Source organism: Carcharodon carcharias, chromosome 2 (genome assembly GCF_017639515.1).
Source record: "Carcharodon carcharias isolate sCarCar2 chromosome 2, sCarCar2.pri, whole genome shotgun sequence".
Lineage (NCBI taxonomy): Eukaryota > Metazoa > Chordata > Chondrichthyes > Lamniformes > Lamnidae > Carcharodon > Carcharodon carcharias.
The window spans coordinates 174,515,047-174,536,623 of NC_054468.1; the positions used below are offsets into that span (position 1 = coordinate 174,515,047).

The following is a 21,577-nucleotide window of genomic DNA, read 5'->3' on the forward strand; positions in this document are numbered from 1 at the left end:
CATGGAGATAGCTCCTAGCTTGAACCTTTACCGTTTATATGTAAATAGTTCTTGTAGTTAATAAATACATAGTTAACCTACTTAAAACTAAGACGACTTCATTAAGACCTACCTAACGATAGCCAACACTCTACAACAGACAACACCCTACACCTTCCGTCACATTGCTAATGGTAGAGTAGGTTGATTAGACAGCAATTGGCCAAATTGGATTCATCCTGCTTTCTCAGGACAGGACATACATGGGCGATTTTCCGTTTTGTCAGGTAGATGCCAATGTTGTCGCTGTACTGGAGCAGCTTGGCTGGAGATGTGAAATGTTCTGGAGCACAAGTTTTCAGGACTACAGCTGGGATGTTGTCAGGGCCCACAGCCTTTGCTGCGTCCTGTTCACTCAGCCATTTCTTGATAGCACCTGGAATTAAATTAACTGAGGACTGGTTTCTGTGATTATGGCGACCTTAGGAGGACGTCAAGGATCACCCACTAGGCGCTTCTGTTTGCAAATGTTTCAGCTCTGAAGAAGTCATACGAACTTGAAACATTAACTGTTTTTCTCTCTCTGCCATACCTGCTGAGGTTTTTCAGCATTTTCTGTTTTAATTTTAGATTTCCAGCATCCCCAGTATTTTGCTTTTATGCAAATGTTTCAGCCTGATCTTTTGCACTGATGTGCTCAGCCCCACCACCTCAAGATGGAAAGTTTGTGTGCCTCCTCTGTCCATTAGTTGTTTAATTGCCTACCACCATTCATGACTGGATATGGTAAGACTGCCAAGTTTTGATCTGATCCTTTGGTTGTGCAAATACTAAGGTCTGTCTATAGCATACTGTTTTGGCTATTTAGCATGCATACAGTTGCTTAGCCAGGTTGACATCTCATCGTAAGCTTCATGTTGCTTCTGGCATGCTTTTCTATACTTTGAACCAGAGTTGGTGGCCACACACACAAAATGGAGGGTACCCTCTAGGTAGACTGGGCAAGCACGAGGTCAGTTTTCTTCCACCGACTTGGTGTTGCTTTGCTTACCACTTGCCACAGACACAATCTTGCAGTTTTGTCCTGCACCTGTAGGTTTCTGGTAAATGGTGACCTAGAATGTGTTCGGGGATTTGTCACTATAATAATACAAAGCCACTTTTGGGAATGGACATTGAAGTTCTCTACCTAGGCTACTTTCTGTGCCTTTGCTACCCTCAGCACTTCTTCCAAGTCGTGCTAAACATGAAGAATCACTGATCCATCAGTTGAGGCAGGACAGTAGGTGATAATCAGCAAGGGGGTTTCCTTGCCCATGTTTTACCTGATGGCATGAAACTTCATGGGGTCCGGAGTCAACGTCGACGACTCCGACTGTATACCATTATGCTGCCTCCTCTGGTGGATCCATCTTGGAAATAGAACATATCCAGAGATTGTGATGGAGGAGTCTGTAACTTTGGCAGTAATGTATGATTCTGAGTATGACTATGTTAGGCTGTGGGTTGACAAGTTAATGGGACAACTCTTCTAATTTTGGTACAAATACCCAGATGTCAGATGACTTTGCAGGGTTGACAGGACTGGGTGTGCCTTTATCATGCCCAGTTCCCTTGTTGATGTCAGATGGTCCAACTGCTTTTATTCTTACTGTTTCTCATAGCAGCTTGATACAACTGAGTCACTTTCTAGGCCATTTCAGAAAATAGTTAAGAGTCAACCACATTGGGCCAGATCAAATAAGGACATCAGATTTTCTTCCCGAAAGGGCATTAGTGAACTAGGTGGGTTTTTAAACAAAATTTGGTTGTTTCACAGTCACCATTATTGTTGCTAGATTACTTAATTAACTGAATTTACATTTCCCAGCTGCTTTAGTGGGATTTGAACTCAGGATCATTAGTCGAAGCCTTTGGCTTACTAGTCCAGTAACATCATCACCTGTACCTGATCAGAAAAGTTAGATGACAATAAAGGGACTTTAAAGGAGCAAACGTTACTCAGTGAAATTTTATTGCAGAATCAAAGCAAATTAGAGGGTTTTCTGCGGCAGTGCTGATAGGTTATCTTGTTTAGCAGCAAATTTGGTCTGTGCCTTTTAAGATCATTGCTTTAAATAAACAAATCTAGGCTGCCCATATCTACTTATAAACTACTAATGTTAATCAGCAGATAATTGCTAATGCTGGTAAACTTCACACGTCAAGAGTGAAAATTTCCAAGGACAGTGTTGCAACTGTAACAAGACAGACATGTTGGGTGCTGGACATATATATCTATATACTTAAATCGATGTACACACACACACACACATGCTTCTTTCATGATATGTTGTCACTTTTTATGCTAACATTTAATATCAATGCTGCTTATTCAAATAGAGTTTAAAATAAATATGTTGTTGCATGATCTTCCCACTAGGTTGTGATGTCAAGCAAGTTTGAGCCTCTTCTATCTGAGGATGGACTGGTTCCCTAAAGAGTACGAGTCCCACTGAAAAAAGGGGTGGGGGGAAGGACACCGATAATGCAGAACTATAGAACCATTGATGGAGGCATGAGGGAAATCTCTTTATTTTGGTTTGTCTTGTTCGTCTACTCTGCTTAGACAAGTAATTTTAAAGGTTTTATCTTTTCTATATATTTTACCTATATGTCTGGAAGATATTGCAATAGACACAAATGATTGTGGACAACAGATCGTGAGGGCACATCAATGGACAGATAGTGATTCATGCAGCAAAGACACAGCACTGAAGTCAGAAACCTGACTGCAAAAAAAGCTACATATTTGAGGGTATAGAGATGGAGAACGAGAGACAGAGACAAACAGAGCAAGCAAGCAGAAAAATTAGTAGGGCATAGAGATTGATGATGACAAATAATTGTTTCACATGTTGATGAAAAAAATCATCCAAGGAAAGCTTTGAGAGAAATAGGTGGATACACAAAGATAAAGCACAATAAAAGAGTGGACACCAAGATTAGCTAGGCAGACATCACAGTGACAGAGAGACATAAAACCTCCAAAGGATGAAAGAGGAGTTGTACACAAGAGATTGTACGTGTGCATGAGACAGACAGACACAAAATATGGAGATAATCATCCAAAAAGGGCACCTGCTCAGAAAAACACAAACATGCTAAGACAGAGAGGCTCAGACAGGCCAACATGACAGAATGAAATAGACAAGAGATCAAGGGAACAGAGAAATGACTGTGAGCAACAACATGGGAGATCTACTAAACTGTCTACCTCCCAGGACATTGCTCACAATTAGTTAGAAAAACGCTATTCTTTTTATCAATGTTTAATCTAATAGAGTGAAGGAAGTTACAACAGCACTTTCACAGCAAGAACAGTTGTTCTGGTAATTTTCTTTAAAAGAGGTAACAGTGTCATCTTATACAGGAAAGAAGAGCATAAAGTGGTATCCACTGATTTCAATGGGCTGGAATTATTTAAGTGTTTCTAACTCAAGGATTATACATGGGTAGACAGATATATTTTTATCATTTTTTTGCATATAGCACAGACCTCCTGTAAATGTTACACTTCACAGAATCTCAGAATGTTACAGCACAAAAGGAGGCCATTCAGCCCATCATGCTTGCACCAGCTCGCCGAATGAGCATTATGAGTTAGTGCCATTCTCCTGTCTTTTCCCCGGATGCTTGCACATTGTTTCTATTCAAATAATCTTCTAATGACCCCTTGAATGCCTCGATTAAACTTGCCTCCACCACACTTTCAAGCAGTGCATTCCAGACTCGAGCCACTTGTTGTGTGAAAAAGTTCTCACATCACATTTGCTTCTTTTGCACTTAATTTATGTATAATTTTCCACATCGTGTTTTGTTGATTGGTTTAAAGTAAAGCAGCAGCAAATAATAAGTAGGAAAAATATGAATCTAAAGTAAGGTAAGTAGCAAGAAAATTGCTATTGAGAATGGGTAAAATCTCCAGTCCTGAATGACCAGTCAGGATAACTTGCCAATAAAATAATTGAGCAAGTCAACCAATCAAAACACTCAATGTTAATTGGAAACATTTTAATCAGTAACTGAAACTTGTGTCGAAAATAAGAGTATATCATAAAACATTAATTTACATGTTACAACATCTTTCAATTTTAAAGTTGCTCTTTTCACCTTTCAGCGATGTTTTTCTTTGAAAGCCTCACCATCTCTCAAAAGCTAAGACTAAGATTTGATAATTTTTGGGCTAAATTAGAAATGTCAGCTCAAGCCAGATCCTGCAGTCAGAGTGCATACATTGGATCAGTAGTATTCTATTAGATCAATTGGAATAATGTTCCTTTTTCAGCCTCTAACACTATATGTTTAGTTGCATTTTGAAATAGTTTCAAGAAAAGCTGAAGGCCAAATCTTAAAAGCTCTAATTCAAATAAAATTCATTTTTACTGTTTTTTAGAAATAGGGTTAAAATTATCCATTAGGAATAGGAGAGGACATACTTCAAATATGACAGATAATGTTGATTATATACTTTGTTTAAACCTTAAGCATAAACAAAAACTATTATAATGGAAAAGAAAAATCATGACTCAGTATAATACGATTTCAGTTAGTGTGCTTTTGAAATGATTTGAACACAAATTAGATGGTGACTTTGAGCAGGTTTTCAGATACAAAATAAAAGCTCTTAACTTTTTTATTATCAGAAAACAGGTTAAGCAGTGACAAAAAGGAAGATGGGGGGAAAGGAAAAGAAACTAATCACAGCTCACATTAGATTTGGTCATATATCTGCTGTAAGTGAAAAACTAGTTATTTAATGTTAACTGAAAGATCGGAAGCTATGCAATGTCTTTCTTTTGTATACGACATTAACATGAGCAACATAAATCATTTAGTTGTTAGGACTTTATTCTTAAAAATAGCTATAAAGTAAATAGTGTTTTTGAGTAACTTTGGGAATGCTTACCATTGATAGGAAGACTGACGATGTACGTAGAATATTTGTCACAAGTCCCACCTGCTCCTACCCTTTCTGCGAGATATGGGATTTTCGGTTCAAAATAAATAAAGTATGTTATATTATATCAAGTCATGTTTTTGTTAACTGCTCCAGAGAAGTGGAAACAGAGGGCAGCACCTTCTACACTTGTGTAACTGTAATATCTTATGCATAAAAACAATAGTTTTTTCAGGAATCAGTTACAAAACCATTTAATCAATGTTTTTAAAGAGCTATTACCGTTTATAAATCAGCAGTGCCAGGCCCAAGATTTCACACCAATGCTGTTAAGGCCTTTGTCCTTCTCCCCTTCCATTTCTAACAGACCCCAGGAATCCCCACTGAACAAAGCTCCAGCTGTGCTAAATCCCAAGCTTCTACTCCACAGTGTTGCCAAACTGCAGCAACTCCACCTCAAGGCTGCCAAGCCTCAAACTATTACCACAGTGCTGTTAAACTCTATTGCCACTCCCCCATCCCCCACACACCAGTTCTGCTGAACATTAGGTACAACCTCCATCATCATGCATACCATCTGTATGTTTGTCCTCTGCTTTTAAAATATATTCAGAGGTAAAGGAATATATTTAAGAAGTCACTTATTTATGAATACAGGTAAAAACAAGACCACTGAGTTACAATTTTCAGAGAAATAAACAATCACAGAATTCAATCCCCAAAATACTCAAAAAGCCAGAAATCTTACAACAAAAACAGACTTATTCAACTACAGTGAACCACTGGCCTTCAATTCATTGTGCACTACATGACATAAGCCCCCTATTGTTATAAAATACCAAATGTTCCAACTCATCATGAACAACGTCAAGAGACATCTGCTGAAATAATACATAGCTTTCTTTCTCCCTCTACACCCACAGACGTAGATATAAACTCTCTTCTAACCCCCAATTTATCTCCTGTGGCATTTCTCATGATTAATCCAAGATTATGGTGGTATGAGTGAACAAAAGATGATGACAGGAATGATACAAGATACAAGAATCAATGAAGTATCTAGTTATAACATATAAAATGTCTTATTTCTAGCTGGCATTTCCTGATCATCAAATTTTCTTCCTATGTTATAATTCTGTCGCAGCTAGATATTGTTTTTAACTGTTAAGCAAGTATGAGCATTACACTTGGTCTTTCAGTTTTCTCAACATTAGATGGCATTGCTGCACTTCCAGCCACCTGCACCCAGTTGTTTTTTATTTCAATGTAATTAAACATTTATTATTTTCCAACAGTTTAGCTTTATTTGAAATTTATTTAAATTTACAGATATTGTAACTTTAAATATTACTAATTACATTTCGGTGAATGCCAAAGTCACTTGCACAAGCCTGCCCATTCCACCACCCACCCCCCTCATTGTGGTGCTCAAGAGTCAAGTTACACTGCATTCCCCTTGCCTCCACCACAAGACTCAGTGCTTTCCTTTAGACACACATTTACCCTATTTCTATCAACTCACACTACGCCTTATAACCATAAGTGATACCCTCACTTGCCCTCTTTCCCCATTTCTTTTCAAGTGCCCTGTTAATCAGCTATGAATTCTCTGGCTTACCAACACTAAACTGGAAAACCAGCAATGTGTGTGCGTACATGCACATGTATTTTTAATGTATTTACAGTCTTATTCGTTCTACTTATACTTGATCTAGTGCTGTAAAATATGTTTTGCCATCAGTCTAGTGCAGACATGGGGAAATGAGTGAATTAGGAAGAGAGAGAGAGGGAAATAAGGATAGTAAATAAGGAATGACGAGAGAAATGAGGATGAGAGGGTAGTGCAAGAGGCATAGATGAAGCAGTGAGATCAGGAGATGGAAACAGAAAGGAATAAGGGATGTGATGAGGCTGAAGGAGAGGCAAACAGAAGTACAGAGAATGGGAAGGGGAGGAAAGAATTGTAGGAGGACACTAAAGACAACAGAGATATGCTAGGATGTAGGGTGAGGTAGTGGTTAGAAAGGGCAGCATTTGAAATCAGTGAGAGGTAGTGAAAAGCATATACGGTGATATCAGCACACGTTAGTGAGAAAATATTGGAGTGTAATTCAGTGAGGGGTTGGTGGGTAGGAGTAAGGTGGAAGCACTGAGCAGATCCCTCTCCTCCCACCACTTGTCATCAGCATACTGCCTTGTATCCAGATTGGTCACCACCCCTACATGGACCCGTTCCCACTTGTGACCTTCAAGCACTTGGCCCTGCCTGGATAACTCCCATGACCAGTATCTCACACCCACAATCAGAAAATACCCTCGTGGATTGCCACTGGTTCCCTTACCCACCCAAATGGAGTTATGTACCTATCATTGGTAGAATATGATCTACAGTCCTCAGTATCTTTCCACCTTCTGCATATCATCAATAGGGAATGATATGGAGAAGCAAAACAGTACAGACATAGAGGAACACAAAAGAAGAGGGAGGGAGAGAGACAGAGAGAAAGAAGCAACAAAGATTAATGAAACAGTTGAGAGAACATTTGCTTCAATTTGTGAGCAACACAACTGGAGATTTCCTGATAATACACTACAAGTTTTGGCACAGCGCACATAATTGTTCATTTCATATTCCCATGACAACAACTTTCCCATGTCTATGTCATTTATACATAGCTATTTGAATACCACAGAATTCAGACTGATTAGCTGATTGCTTCCTTAATCCCCTGTGCTGAATGTGATGGCCAATGCTCCCACTCAGACCTTTCCAATCCCCTTGCTCACTCACAAATCATGCATCTAGCTTCTCTCCCAATGCTCATCAGGCCATCTCCCCATCACAGTCTGTACTTTCACCATTTTTCCACCAATAAACTGGTAAACTAACAGTTTTTTTAAAACGAACTATAGTCTACATATAGTTTTATAAATGGATGAACTCTCTTCCTGCCACCTTTCACCTAAAAGGGAAGAGAAACGGTGAGAAAACAGCAATCATGTAAGTGCAACAGACTGAGAAATGCCATAAAAGATCCAATTATACAATATGTAGCTGAAATGAGCAGTTCACGAATTAGACCATGGGCACTGCTCCAGGCTCCCCCACAAGGAAAGCTTGGGCCTCCTAAGCTATAAACCTGGCCCCCCACGAAATGGCCCTAGCTGACACTCTCTACCTACAAAAGCAAAATATGGTGGATGCTAGAAACCTGAAATAAAACCAGAAAATGATGCAAATACAGCAGGTCTAGCAGCATCTGTGGCGATGCATGATTAAAATTTCAGGTCTGTGATATTTCAAGGGCAAAACATTAACTCTGTTTCTCTCTGCACAGACCCTACCAGTCTTATCATCGGCATAATCTGGTGGGCAGCCTATTGATTTAAGAAAGGCCACACTTAAAATGATCTACTTCGGCTGCAGGCAGGTGGAAAATTAACTTGTCAGTGTGATTTCCTGAGGAAAACCAGGTGGTAGTTAAATTTCAGCCCTATTATTTTGTACATTTATCAAATGATAGAGTTCAGTTCATGATGGGATAGAACATGGACTGGAAAAGGATTCTTCCTCTTAATAAAGTGATCATGGAAAATATTAATATGCTACCAATGCCATGTCATTTGTGGAGGAAGCATCAGTCACAGAACTTAAGTATAAAAATATTTATTGATTGGATGTCCAAGTGAAATCTAGATTGCAAAAAAAGAATCTTGGTTTCCAGATTACACATCAAGTTCTCAACTGTTTGCAACATTGTTGCTGCAGAAAACAGCTAGTCATAAAATGTTATATTTTACAAACGATATCATTTCGGAAACAAATTAAATAAAAATGTATCATGATATTTGTTTTAAAGTTAAAACGTTTTTGGCAGCAGAAGCCACTTTCAAGCCCTATGCCCCAGATCACCATTCAGCTCAAAAACTATAAGTGCAGTACTTGTTATTCCCTTCACCAAAAGGCATTTATCACTTCCCACACTGGAGGAATAAACCACCACTGAGAGGCAGATGTGACTGAAAAGCATTTAGCAATCTCTGAATCTGAAATACCTTGGCAGGTACAACATGTTATCATGGTCAGCACACGAAAATGCATTACTACAATCTCAATAGTTCAGAATTTATATATTGTCTTTCTGAGAATGTCCAATTTAGCCATATCCTCATAAACGTTAGACAAAAAGAGATCTTAGACACAAGGGGCGGAATTTAATGTCCTCCCCCAAGGCAAGTTTGGAAGGGGGGGAGAGTCATTAAATCAAGAGGATGGGGGCCCAGCCAGCTTCCCACTTCAGCCCTGATTAACTCCGGGGTCGGAAGGCTTGTGGCCAGCCTTCCCCTCTCAATGCCAATTGAGGCTCTTAAGTGAGCAGTTACTGCTCATTTAAGGATTTCATCCTGCTGATTGGCTGGCAGCTCTCAGGGGATGTGTTCGCCACCCTAAGATCCTTCATCCCAGAGGAAGCTTGCTGCTGGCCACTTAAGTGCCTGATTGGCACTTAATACAGCAGGCATTCCCCAAAGGAGGCAATGCAGATGCTCGCTGTTTCTCCAGTTGATAGGCGAGACCCTTGTCGCCTGGATTAAATTCTGCCCGATATATTTATAAGTAATGCACCCACAGAAAACCAAAACCAAGTAGGATACAAAAATAAAAACAAAAAACTGCGATGCTGGAAATCCAAAACAAAAACAGAAACAGAAATGAAGGGTCATGAGGACTCGAAACATCAGCTGTGCTCTTCTCCACCGATGCTGCCAGACCTGCTGACTTTTTCCAGGTATTTCTGTTTCTGTTTTTGTATAGGATACAAATAACCCTAGTGTTACAAATTATTCAGTTTCGTCAATACTTTTATTTCATTTGCACCACAGGTTGAATTCAATCTGAAGCAATAAGCTTGAAGCAAATTCAATTGCTTCAGAATTCACACAATATCCTGCCTCCGAAAGCAGTAGTTCCTACGACAGTATCAAATTAACAGTCCTATTCATAGCCGATGTTGAATAGGACACAGAACCCAGTGGGAATTATAATCAGATTGTTTACATGTTTGAAATTTGAATGGTTTTAAGTGAACTAAAATTATTAACAGCTTGCATTTATATATCACCCTCAATGTTGAAAAATACTGCAAAGCACTGGGCTACAGAAATGGGAGATATATATTTTCACTCTCCAGCACAGGCACATTTACACAAATCATTTCAATTCATAACAGCTGCAAATGCAGTAGAAATCCAAATTAGCAGCTGCTCAGTTAGCTAGCTGGGACATACAGTACTGTACTATGGGAGAGAATGGATAGAAGGCTAGCTGATGCCAAAAGAAAAAATACCTTGGAAAAAATATGAAACTGCACAAGATAATCATATATACCAAAGTAAAATTCATATGAAAAATGTGCTTTAAATACTAGTTTCTTCAATAGTTTTACGAGTGAATGCGTTGAGTGATACGACACTGAACTGCACAGTGCACAAGATTCCCAGATATGATCAATTTAGTTTCTTGACAGCAATGTTCTCATAATGCTACGAGAAAACTATTAGAAGGCATTTGGCACCATGGAACCATTCCCTACTGTGAGGCAGCGCCTTCGAGGAGGGAAGGAAATTGGGCAAGGGGTGGTAAAAACATTGAATGATCTTTAAACTTCAAATGATCTGCTCTGAAAAGACCTACAACCCATAAAATACTACTGTTTTTGACTCAAGAAATAACTAAATATAAACTGCCAACTGAAAGGCAACCACTTAAATGTCATTTTTCAAATCATTAATTCGGGGATATGGTCAGATCAGAGGGTGTTACTTTTGTTACTGTTCTTCTGGTAGTATTTACATTTTATTTTCTTTCTTTAATGACACGTATAACCTACAAACTAATGGCTACATTACAAGTGTTTCTTTTCAGAATGAGAGTCTGAGTAAGTTTGGTAGCGAAGGAAATAACTTGCATTTATTTAATACCTTTCATGTCCTCAGTTAATGAATCGCTTTTAAGCGTATTAACTGTTAGAATGTAGAAACATGGTAGTTAATTTGCATAGAAGGATCTGCAAACAGTTCGTAATAAATGCCAGGAAATCTGTCTTGATGCGGTTGCTTGAGAGATAAATGTTGGTCAAGGCACTAAGAGAACTCCCCTGCTCTTCGTCCAACAGTGTCATATCTGAACCTGCTCATTTTACTCAAACATCATCACTTTTTCCTTTAAGCGCATCTTGATACACAATTTTGTTCCCATTTTGGGGAATAGTCAGGAGATTGTGAAAGGATTCCCAGGCGATTATTAACCTACTGAGCCACATCATGAACACTCCTTCCGTAGCCAACAAGTCCTAGCGTAAGACTTTCAACCCAGAGCTTCTGGCCCAGAGGTAGGGATGCTACCACTGCGCAACAAGACTCCTAGCATCATCATTACTGATTTATAGTGACAGACTGAACTGCCTGTGTAACCTTTACCACTCATTTAGTCAAGCAACTCTTTGTAGTAATTTGCTACTCAACTGCCAGATGAATCTGTTTACACTTGTGTGTGTCCAATTTGCATGTCCAGTTTTAACTTTAAGCTGTGATTTGTATCCAATTGTATTCAGTAGACTTGTAGCCTAGCTTTACGCTCGATGATTTGGCAAGAAGAGTTAATTTACTCATTCATCAGCTTGAGGGTAATCCAATTCGGGTTTAGTAAATTAATTTCTGAACAGTTTACAATGATTTGTTGAGCCAAATCAGGCTTCGTTCATTCTTAAATTTATAGTTTAAGGTAAAACTCTAGACTGTTCTTTGGTAAGGAGTTAAAGGAGAAAATTAAGGATTTGTCTGGTTTCATGGCATACATTTGGCAGAATACTAAAACCCAGCTTTATAACACACTTAAAATATTAACAAGTAAAATCAAAATTATTTCACATGATGACAATATTCTACTTCCTCTGTTATCAAGGATTCATAATTTAGTTTAAAATGCAACTAAATGCTTAAAATAAAATATTCTGTCTAATGCCAAGATTGTAAGTTTAAAAAGTAGAATAACACATTTTGTTCACAAATTGAAACTATTAACCAAGTTACTGCAAAGTAGAATCATATTTTCCATTCAAACATCCAGCAAGGACTGTACTGCTGTCCATATGGTTTTAGTAAGATCAATATATTTTAGTAATAAATTAATGGTACAATTTTCATAAGGACAACATTACCTCTAACTCTAAAACATATCATGATAATAGAACATAACACATGAACTATAATAAATAATAATAAATTCATGAATAAAGGTGAAACATGTCTCCATAATGAAATTATCTGCAGCAGAATACAATATGAAAATTGGGCAGCTTTTAACATACATATTGAAATTGTTAAATAAAGAGCTCCCATGCTTTTGCTGATTTTTTGTATCTGAAATAAAACATTTATAAATATGCATAATTAAACTATTTCAGTGCTGTCATGAGGAACTAAGTATAGTTTAAAAGTACACGGGTAAAATGCTCATCTTATATCCAACTGAACTGTGAAAGACACTCACCAATATTATAGATTTTGTCCTTCCAATTTGTGTTTGGAGACTGTTTTAAGCTATGTAATACTAAGGTGAAGCACAGGTTGGTCAATAGTCACAGAGGCAAATTTAGATATTAAATAGTATCCCAAAATGAACTGACATAAATGCAGTTATTCATATAGCATGTTATTACTATAATATGTTGAGTTACGACACTGCATTTAATAAAGTTCTGCACATTATGTCCTTAGCTTGAAGGTTATTTCCTCCACATTCTATTGGGCCTCAGACTACCGATGAATTGTAGCCAAAACTTCTTATCCCATACATTTGCATACACATACACTACTTTTAAGTAATCATTAGGAGATGCTGGTTAGCAGCACAGGTCAGTTACAGGGACATCCGAAACCTAGTTTCTTCAGAACCGAAACTTATAGCTTCCAACAGCACAACACAGTACCATATTTTCTGGAAGTACATTTCTTCAACTTTTAACTGCCATAAGGAGTTTTATTCAAGGATGCTGTAGCTTGTATTCTAGAGTTTAAGTAATCATCTCATGTCAAATTAAACTATTAACTATGTACAGTATATACAGAACATGTTCTTCTTTCAAGCTAAAATCATTGCCAGCTTGACAAGCAATATACATTCATCTAATACATTTAAGTTAATTTTTGTATTATTTCACAGCATGTGGCTAGGCCAGCATTTGTTGCCCATCCTTAATTCTTGCCCCTTCTTGCAGTCCATACAGATACACCCGCAGTGGATTTTTACCCAGCGACAGCGAAAGAACGAAAGCTCCAAGACTAGATGTTGTGTAGCTTGGAGGGAAATTTACAAATGGGGGTGGTGTTCCCATGCATCTGCTGCCCTTTTCCTTCTAGGTGGTAAAGGTCACGTGTTTGGAAGGTGCTGTCGAAGGAGCCTTGGTGAATGGCAGCATTGCATCCTGTATATGGCATGCACTGTTGACACTGTGCATCAGTGGTGGGGGCGGGTCAATGTTTAAGGTCGTGCATGGGCTATCAATCAGCAGGCTGCTTTGTCCTGGATAGTGTTAAAACACGTGATTGTTTATGGAGCTGCACAAGTCCAGGAATGTGGAGAGTATTCCATCACATTCCTGACTTGAGCCTTGTAGATGGTGGCCAGGCTTCGGGGAGTCAGGAGGCGAGTTACTCACCACAGAATTCCCAGCCTCTGACCTGCCCTTGTAGCCACAATATTTAGCTGGATGATTGTCGCTGGACTAGTAATCCAGACACCCAGGATAATGCTCTGGGGGCTCAGGTTCGAATCCCACCCGGCAGATAGTGGAACTTGAATTCAATATTAAAAAAATCTGTAATTAAATATCTAATGATGACCATGAAACCATTGCCGATTTGTCATAAAAACCCATTGAGTTCACTAATGTCCTCTGGGGAAGTCTTACCTGGTCTGGCCTACATGTGACTCCAGATCTACAGCTATGTGGTTGACTCTTAAAATGTCCTGTGAACAAGGGCAATTAGGGATGGGCAATAAATGCTGGCCTAGCCAGCGACACCCACACCCCATGAATGGATTAAAAAGGAAATTGGTTCAGTTCAGACTCTGGTCAATGGTAACCCAGAGACTTTTGTTAGTGGGGGATTCAGCGACAGTAATGCCATTGAATGTCAAGGGGAGATGGTTGGATTCTCTCTCGCTGGAGATGGCCATTGCCTGACACTTGTGTGGCACAAATGTTACTTGCTCCTTATCAACCCAAGCCTGAATGTAGTCCAGGTCTTGCTGCATATGATCATGAAATGCTTCAGTATTTGAGGAGTTGGCACTGAACAATGTGAAATTATCAGCAAACATCCCCACTTCTGACCTCGTGATAGGGCGAAGGTCACTGATGAAGCAGCTGAAGATGGCTGGGTCTAGGACATTACCCTGAGAAGAGCGATGTCTTGGGATGGAGATGATTGACCTCCAATAACCATAAGACCGTAAGACATAGGAACAGAAATTAGGCCATTTGGCCCATTAAGTCTGCTCCGGATTCATTCACGGCTGATAAGTTTCTCAACCCCAATCTCCCGCCTTCTCCCCATAACCTTTGATCCCCTTACCAATCAAGAACCACAACCATCTTCCTTTGTGCTGGGTATGACTCCAGCCAGTGGAGTTTTTTACCCCCCAATTCCCATTGACTTCAGTTTTGCTAGGGCTCCTCGATGCCACATTCAGTCAAATGCTGCCTTGATGTCAAGGGCAGTCACTCTTACCTCATCTCTGGAGTTCTTCTTCTTCCTGTACTACACTAGCAAGAGGCTTTTTCAGGGAAGACAGATGGACATTAAAAGATTTAAATGAGCTTGAAATTGAGGAAGAGAACGAGATAACGTAATATTCTAAATTATTACTCCATAAGGAAGACCGTCCCAACAAATGTATCATGGCATAATTCAAGATTCAATATAAGTGAGATAGAAGACAAGCTAAAAGAACTTAAAATAAATTAAAACTTAAAATAACAAAGGAGATTTGTGAGGCACTGACATTCAGTATGAGGGAGTCAGTAGACACAGGGTGGGGGAAGCATAGGTGAAGGGTGGCTAACAGTAAATTGTAATGGTCTATTTGAAAGAGCGACAAAACAGACACATTAGTCTTTCTTCAATTCCTTGTAAAAAATGTAATTAATAATCAGAAATAAACTTGACGATCGGTAAAGTAACCTAATTAACAGAGGACAAGTTGACTTTAGCCAGAAGATTCTATCTGACCAACTTCCTGGATTTCTTTGAGGAAATGACAACCCAGGTTGACTTGATCACTAAGCAAAATATATGAGTGGACTGAACGACAGATGAAATTTAATGCAGACAAGTGAAAAGTATTGTCCATAGAAAGGAAAAATGGGTAGCATACGTTTCTGTTGCTGAAATAACTGTGGGTGAAATAAAAATAGATCAAGCAGTCCTAGATGACTGAACACTCAACATACCCAGCTAATAAGGCAATCAACAATGTCAGCAGAACGTTGAAAGTAAATAGGCAAAATGGTAGAACACAAATCAGAGGAAATCATGATCAAATCATACATTGCTCCGATCAGACTACATCTAGAGCATTGTATCTGTTTCTGGTCATCAAGAAACAAGGGACAAGTTCAAGCACTGGATGCAGCAAAGTGCAATGAGGCTGACCCTTAGTGTCATGAATCTGAGCTGTAAGGAAATACTAGAGAGACATTTTTCTGTCTGGAAAGGAGGCTTGTGAGAGGTGATATTACAGACAGTTTATTTTAAAGTATTCCAGATTAACTATTTTCTTACCATTTACTATGGGAGTAGGACAAGGGAAACACAGTTTCAAACTAGTCACAGCCAACACTTGGAATGGACTTCTGAGTAGATGAAAACTCTGGAATGATATAAGAAGCAACCAGATGTAACAAAAAGGGGAGTACAGGTTTCTTTAGAACGGACAAGTTAAAATACGGCAAATTGCTCTCATCTGTAAATATTTTGTGATATGTTGCTCTCTCGCAAGGCTTGGGTACACAATCTAGGCTAATACTCCAATACATCAGAGAGCATTGATTGTTGCAGGTTCACCCTAAACTGAGGCCCCATCTGACCACTGTACACAACTGGTTCAGGTGGATGATAAAGATGTCGTGGCACTATAAGAAATCCTCCCTTATCCAAAACCAGAAAAAACAGATTAAGTGGCGACTCACCTCATTGCTGTATGTAAGACCTTGCTTTGTGCAAGATGCCTGCTGTACTCTCCTATACAAGAATCACTACATTTTCAAAAAGATTGCTTTTGAATCTTTGAAAGACTTAATAAGATACTCAATGTAAAGAAGTCTTTTCCTTCTTATTCACCAGAATTTGTAAAATGCTCCAACATCTCAACATGATAATATTAATTAATAGAAGTACAAAACCAAAATTTACCTTTTTACTTTTATCTAACCTTGGACAGAAAGGACATGCAAATGTATGAAAATAAATAAAAAATTATGTTTTGCATTTATCATTCCACGCTGCTCTGGAATTTTCTGCTCCTCTTTGAACCCCCATTACTGTTTATAAACTTCCATATTTCCAGGAGAAACATATGTGACCAATTTTTCAAAGAATTGCACCAGAACTCCACAGAACTAAAGGAGATGAAAATCTAAAATACACAATGAAAACTTGAAAATCAAATGCTCATTCACATAATCATGATCACAATGGCTTATATATCAAACCCGAGTCAGCTTGTACCCTTGATTCAAGTGTATGTAAGGTTTCTAAAATAAGTCTCAAAATCAAACTGGCAAAAAAAAATCCCATTATCAAATCCTGAATATATTCTAAAGATGAAGTTTAAATTTTGTTAGTGTAAATTTGCTTTTGTGTTAGTTTGAACTGGCCTACCAGAAAGTCTTAATTGCTAAAACTAAATGCAGCTTCAGGTCACTCAGTTTACTTGCTGGTTGAAACATCACAGATTAGAATGTGCTAGTTAGTTTCTGATTGCAGTTTGAAAGTCGCCAGCATTTTAAGATTTAAAAACATTTGTAATGGATGGACATTTTTATGTACTGCTGTACTGTTTCTCATATAAATTACTGGTGAATCTCCTGTGGTGCTGATCATCGTAAATTAAATGATAAACTGTTTTCTCAGGACTCTAATGTTATACCATGTAATACACAATGATTCACTCTGTTGACAAGTCAGTGTGGTCTTCCCTTAAGGCCACAAAATATAGTAGTAAATATATCTTCAGGCTAAAAACTATGATTGTTGTTCATGAATGAACCGACAAATTGTAAAATCCCTGTAAAGTTTCAGGCTTCGAGATAGAGGCAGGTAGTCTGTGATCTGCAGTGCTGTTGTGTTAATCTGCTAACCTAAACAGATTCCGAGATGGAAATTCACCTGGCATCCAGTGAAGGAATTTTACAGATAACTTTGTAAATTTCCAGTTCTAGATCAGGGAAAAGCCAGTACATATTTCTTTTAGTTTTTTTATATTTCTTTTAGTTTTTTTATATTTTTGACAATGAACTATAACAGATATGTTCCTGATGCAAGACATCTTTTACATGGTTTAATCTCCAGTGGAATTGCTCACTAGATGCATATTTTATAAAGGACAGTGACATTATATCATGGTTATACTGCACAATATATTATTATGCTGCTAAAATGCAGGCCCAAGTCCCTCTAAAGGTACCAAGTGTAATTTGCTCTACATTCTGAATGCTTGTGTCAATTACAGGCTTGGGTTTCTTTTTCTTAAGGGTTGAAATATTTAATTATCATTAAGCAGGGGGCTTAAAGATAACAGAATTAAACTGGTCAGGGAATTGTGGAGATTGGAATACACTTGTCAATTCAGGCATTTTTTTTAAGTATGATAAACAGTTTTTATCAATTACAAAAATCTTTTGTCTTTATTAAGAAATGTCTTAATCCAGTTCCTATTCCACACTGTGAAACTACTTCTAAGCTCACACTAAGCAACTTATAATTGAGCATGTCTTTCAGGAAATATTAGGAATAACTGCTATTGGAAATGAAAATGCCGCACTAATTCAATAAGAGGCGTTCAATTTAAGGCACAGAAGTTGAAGTAGAATGGAGGGAGCTTACATCTAGCCACATTGCATTTAACCTGACAGCACCTAATACCAATGCTGCATGCATGAAATTATTATTTCGGTGTTTTTTTAAAAATAATGTTTAATCATCCATTTATGGTAATATACCACACAATTGACAAAATGATGTAATCAGATTGCTTTTGGTGGACCAATGAAGAATCTGATATATCATTGTATGATTTTTTTTCCAAATCTTGCCAAAAGTGCATATTCAAACGCATGATGACATGAATCTCCTTCACTCAGCAGAAGTTATGAAGATTGATATTAACGAATTTTGATGCACTAAGCTCTCAATGGAATCAATACTGGAGCAGGAGGGGAGTATATCAATTTTCCTGCTGCATAATTACTTAGTGCAAATAAGCAGACTATTTAGAAACATATTATGTAACATATGGGAATGTGTTGCAAAGTAGCAACAATACATAAAAATTGAGATGACACCACTAAACACGAGTAAAGCTTCAGCAGTTTATCCATGTCACCTCAAACCCAATGTTATGTCCTTGAAATACATTCCAACCAGCAGCATTCTCCGATCAGAGTGCTGTGTCTAATGCTCGGATAATTGTGCACAGGAGAAATATTTCCACTCCTACATGAATAAAAATTACAAGATATGAAAAGTTGGACTGTAGTCTTACTTCCTTTGTTACTCAAGAAAAACAAAAGGTTTTGCTGCACTAAATTCAACATTTTAAATATATCAAAGTAATTGTCAATAATTTTATTAAGTAAAATTCAACTTTGTTGGTTGTTAATCAGTACATAGAATCATATTGTCCATTTCCAAATAAAATCATAGCCAATTAAAACAGTGCACATTAAGCTAATTTGTCCTATTAAACTGTAACAAAGCTGCAATCAAATCAGATGACAGGTCTATTTATCAAACTGACATCTTCATCAATACTTCATCCACAAATCTCTTAAAACAGTGGTCATCAGATATCACAATGTTATTTAGGCGTAGTTACTGAATCACTATAACTTTGGTGACGCATTCAAAAGTAGCTTGAAAAACATGATATCCAGAAGAGTGCTGAATAACTGCATAGTAAATCTGATGGTCAAAAGAAATCCATCAATATAAAGATATCAGATCAATACACAGAAGGTGGGGGGGGAGGTGCCACGGGGCAGAATTGAATCTCCAGTTGGAAGGGGATTTGCACAGAAGAAATAGTACACTTAATATCATGTTATCTTATTGCAGGGCGTACCATACACGTTTTAACTGATAATATCTTATGGCAATATGGGATGACCAAGAAATTTCCAATGAACTATCATTACATTCCTGTTGATAGAGAACAATTTAGGAATATATTTAGTCTGATGTTATAGCAAGGACATATAATAGGCACCAGGGATGATGCATGTCAAGCAGAAAACAATAATGTTCAGGGCAGTCAGTGTATTTTCAGCAATAACGTTGGTCTGGAGAGGAAATAATGGGTAGAAACATTGTCATTGAACTTGACGTTGGTCTTATGTAATGAGGCATGGCGCTCAAAGCCACTGAAGGGTTTTTACAAATTTACAATTCCAGTTTTAGCCTCGCTTATTTCACGTGAACTACACGCCAAGTAACTAATCGGTCAGTGAGGGGTATAGGTTAACAATTACAACATTAATTCGGATGTTCCTCTGTACAGTGCAATTCAGAAGAGCAATTAAATAAAGCTCAATTCTTTTGTATGGGCTGCTGACCTGAAGCCGCCCAAAACCTAATCTAGATTATGAACCTTTAGATCCAAAGAATCAAAATCATATGAAGATTATGATTCAATAGTTAATTCAATACCTGGATTTCCGTGATCCAACAATCTCCTAGAACCGTGGAAGGGCTTCTTGGTGGGTCAAATCACACATGCAAATTGTACTATATACCTTTAAAGTGTTAATTAGGTGGACTGTACAGTTTATCTTGATTATTGGGCAAAGGGCTGGGATGCGAAAAACCAGGATGTCTTTACCGCCCCTGTGTGTACGCCATTGGAAATGGAGGATTGAGTACTGTACAATCAACAGGATAATTAACTCTGCATTCTCTAAATGTCATCTCACACCCGTTTTCCAATTGCAAATCCATACATTTTAATTGCCCACCCTGCACCTAACCCCACCCCAGCCAATTTATCTGTACAGTGAAGATTAATATCAAATGCAGCTGCAAGCTGGACACAAGCACCGCATTCGGTTGCAGCATTGCGATTCATAATAAAGCATCGCGTTAACCACCACTCCCACCCCATTACCAATTCACTGACAAAATGCGCAACTTTCCACGCTTTACACTGCTACTTACCTTTAATGTTACTGTTAACTGTCTAAACGGGAAATTAAGAATCAAGGGTAATTTACAAAAAAAAAATCAGATCTGCAAGAGCTTTCTTTTTTTTTAAAAAAAGAGACATTAAAAAAACAAGATTACGGCAAAAGACAAAAGAGTTCAGATTCTCGACCGAAACCGTATTTATGTGACAGCAGCAATCAGCATTAAAACCAAAGCGCTTAGATTTTCGCGCATTCAACAGCTCTTGTTCTGGTTGCAGCCCGAGATCCGCACGGCCACGCCTATTTGCATCTGTACCGTTAGATTAACGTGGAGAAAAAAATAAATGATTGGCTTTCACAGGACTCAAACTTGAACAAAATACCATCTACAAATCCCAGACCAAAAAAAGGAAGTAAACAAATCTTCGAACCCAGACTGAGGTTGCTTAAATGTTAAACAAATCCATCTGCTCCTGTTAACAGCATCAGAGCCACAGAGAATCGTCACATACCGCGGTTATTCCCACCTCGGGCTTCTCTCCACTTCACCTTCAGATTCATATATTTTAAATGAATCAGAAACGATGTCTTTGCTCCATACAATCGAAATTATCTGCGTAATTAAATATTATATGAGGGCTGTTAGTGCGACCTATTTCCACGTTCATCGTCCTTGCCCGGTGAAGAATACATACCTTTACCCAGACAGAAGCCAGTAATGTGGAGCTGCGGAAGAGAGAGCCGAGGCTGGGAAAATCCGCACCGTGGAGCAAAAGCAGAGGCACTGATTTGAGTGGGCGCTGACACAGGAGGCAGGCGGGGGAGGAGAGGGCCGGGCCGGGGAGGCGGGAACAACATCCCGCGTCACTTCACTCCATCCCATCTAACAACCGTATTCTCGCCCCCGCCTCCGACAAGACTGGAGAATGCAGTGCTTAGTACCTCGCGGGATCTGCTTCCGAGTGATGGCGTCCGGCCGGCACTGTGGCGGAGGGATAAACAAACCGCCACGGCTCGCGGGTGAAGCGGCCGCGGCTAAAGCGCTTCCCGCGGGCCTGGTCGCAGCCACTCGCTTTTACCTCATGTTGGGCCGGTCTCTTACAAAATGAGGGCTTCAGTAAGTATGACGTGGAGAAGTTAAAACTCAGATGAATCAAATGGAGGAAATCTTAGAAGGAAAATATGAGCGGTTAAGAAG

At 38.6% G+C, this 21,577-nt stretch overlaps 1 protein-coding gene across 1 annotated transcript in view; it reads right to left on the reverse strand.

Moving 5' to 3' along the window:
- The window catches only part of sptbn1 (spectrin, beta, non-erythrocytic 1), a 297,759-nt gene extending 276,456 nt beyond the window's left edge, over positions 1-21,303 (reverse strand). Inside the window, exon 1 of the mRNA XM_041174961.1 lies at positions 21,075-21,303. The gene's annotated coding sequence lies outside the window, so the exon portion shown is untranslated. The remainder of the gene's footprint in view (positions 1-21,074) is intronic.
- Between the last annotated feature and the right edge of the window lie 274 nt (positions 21,304-21,577).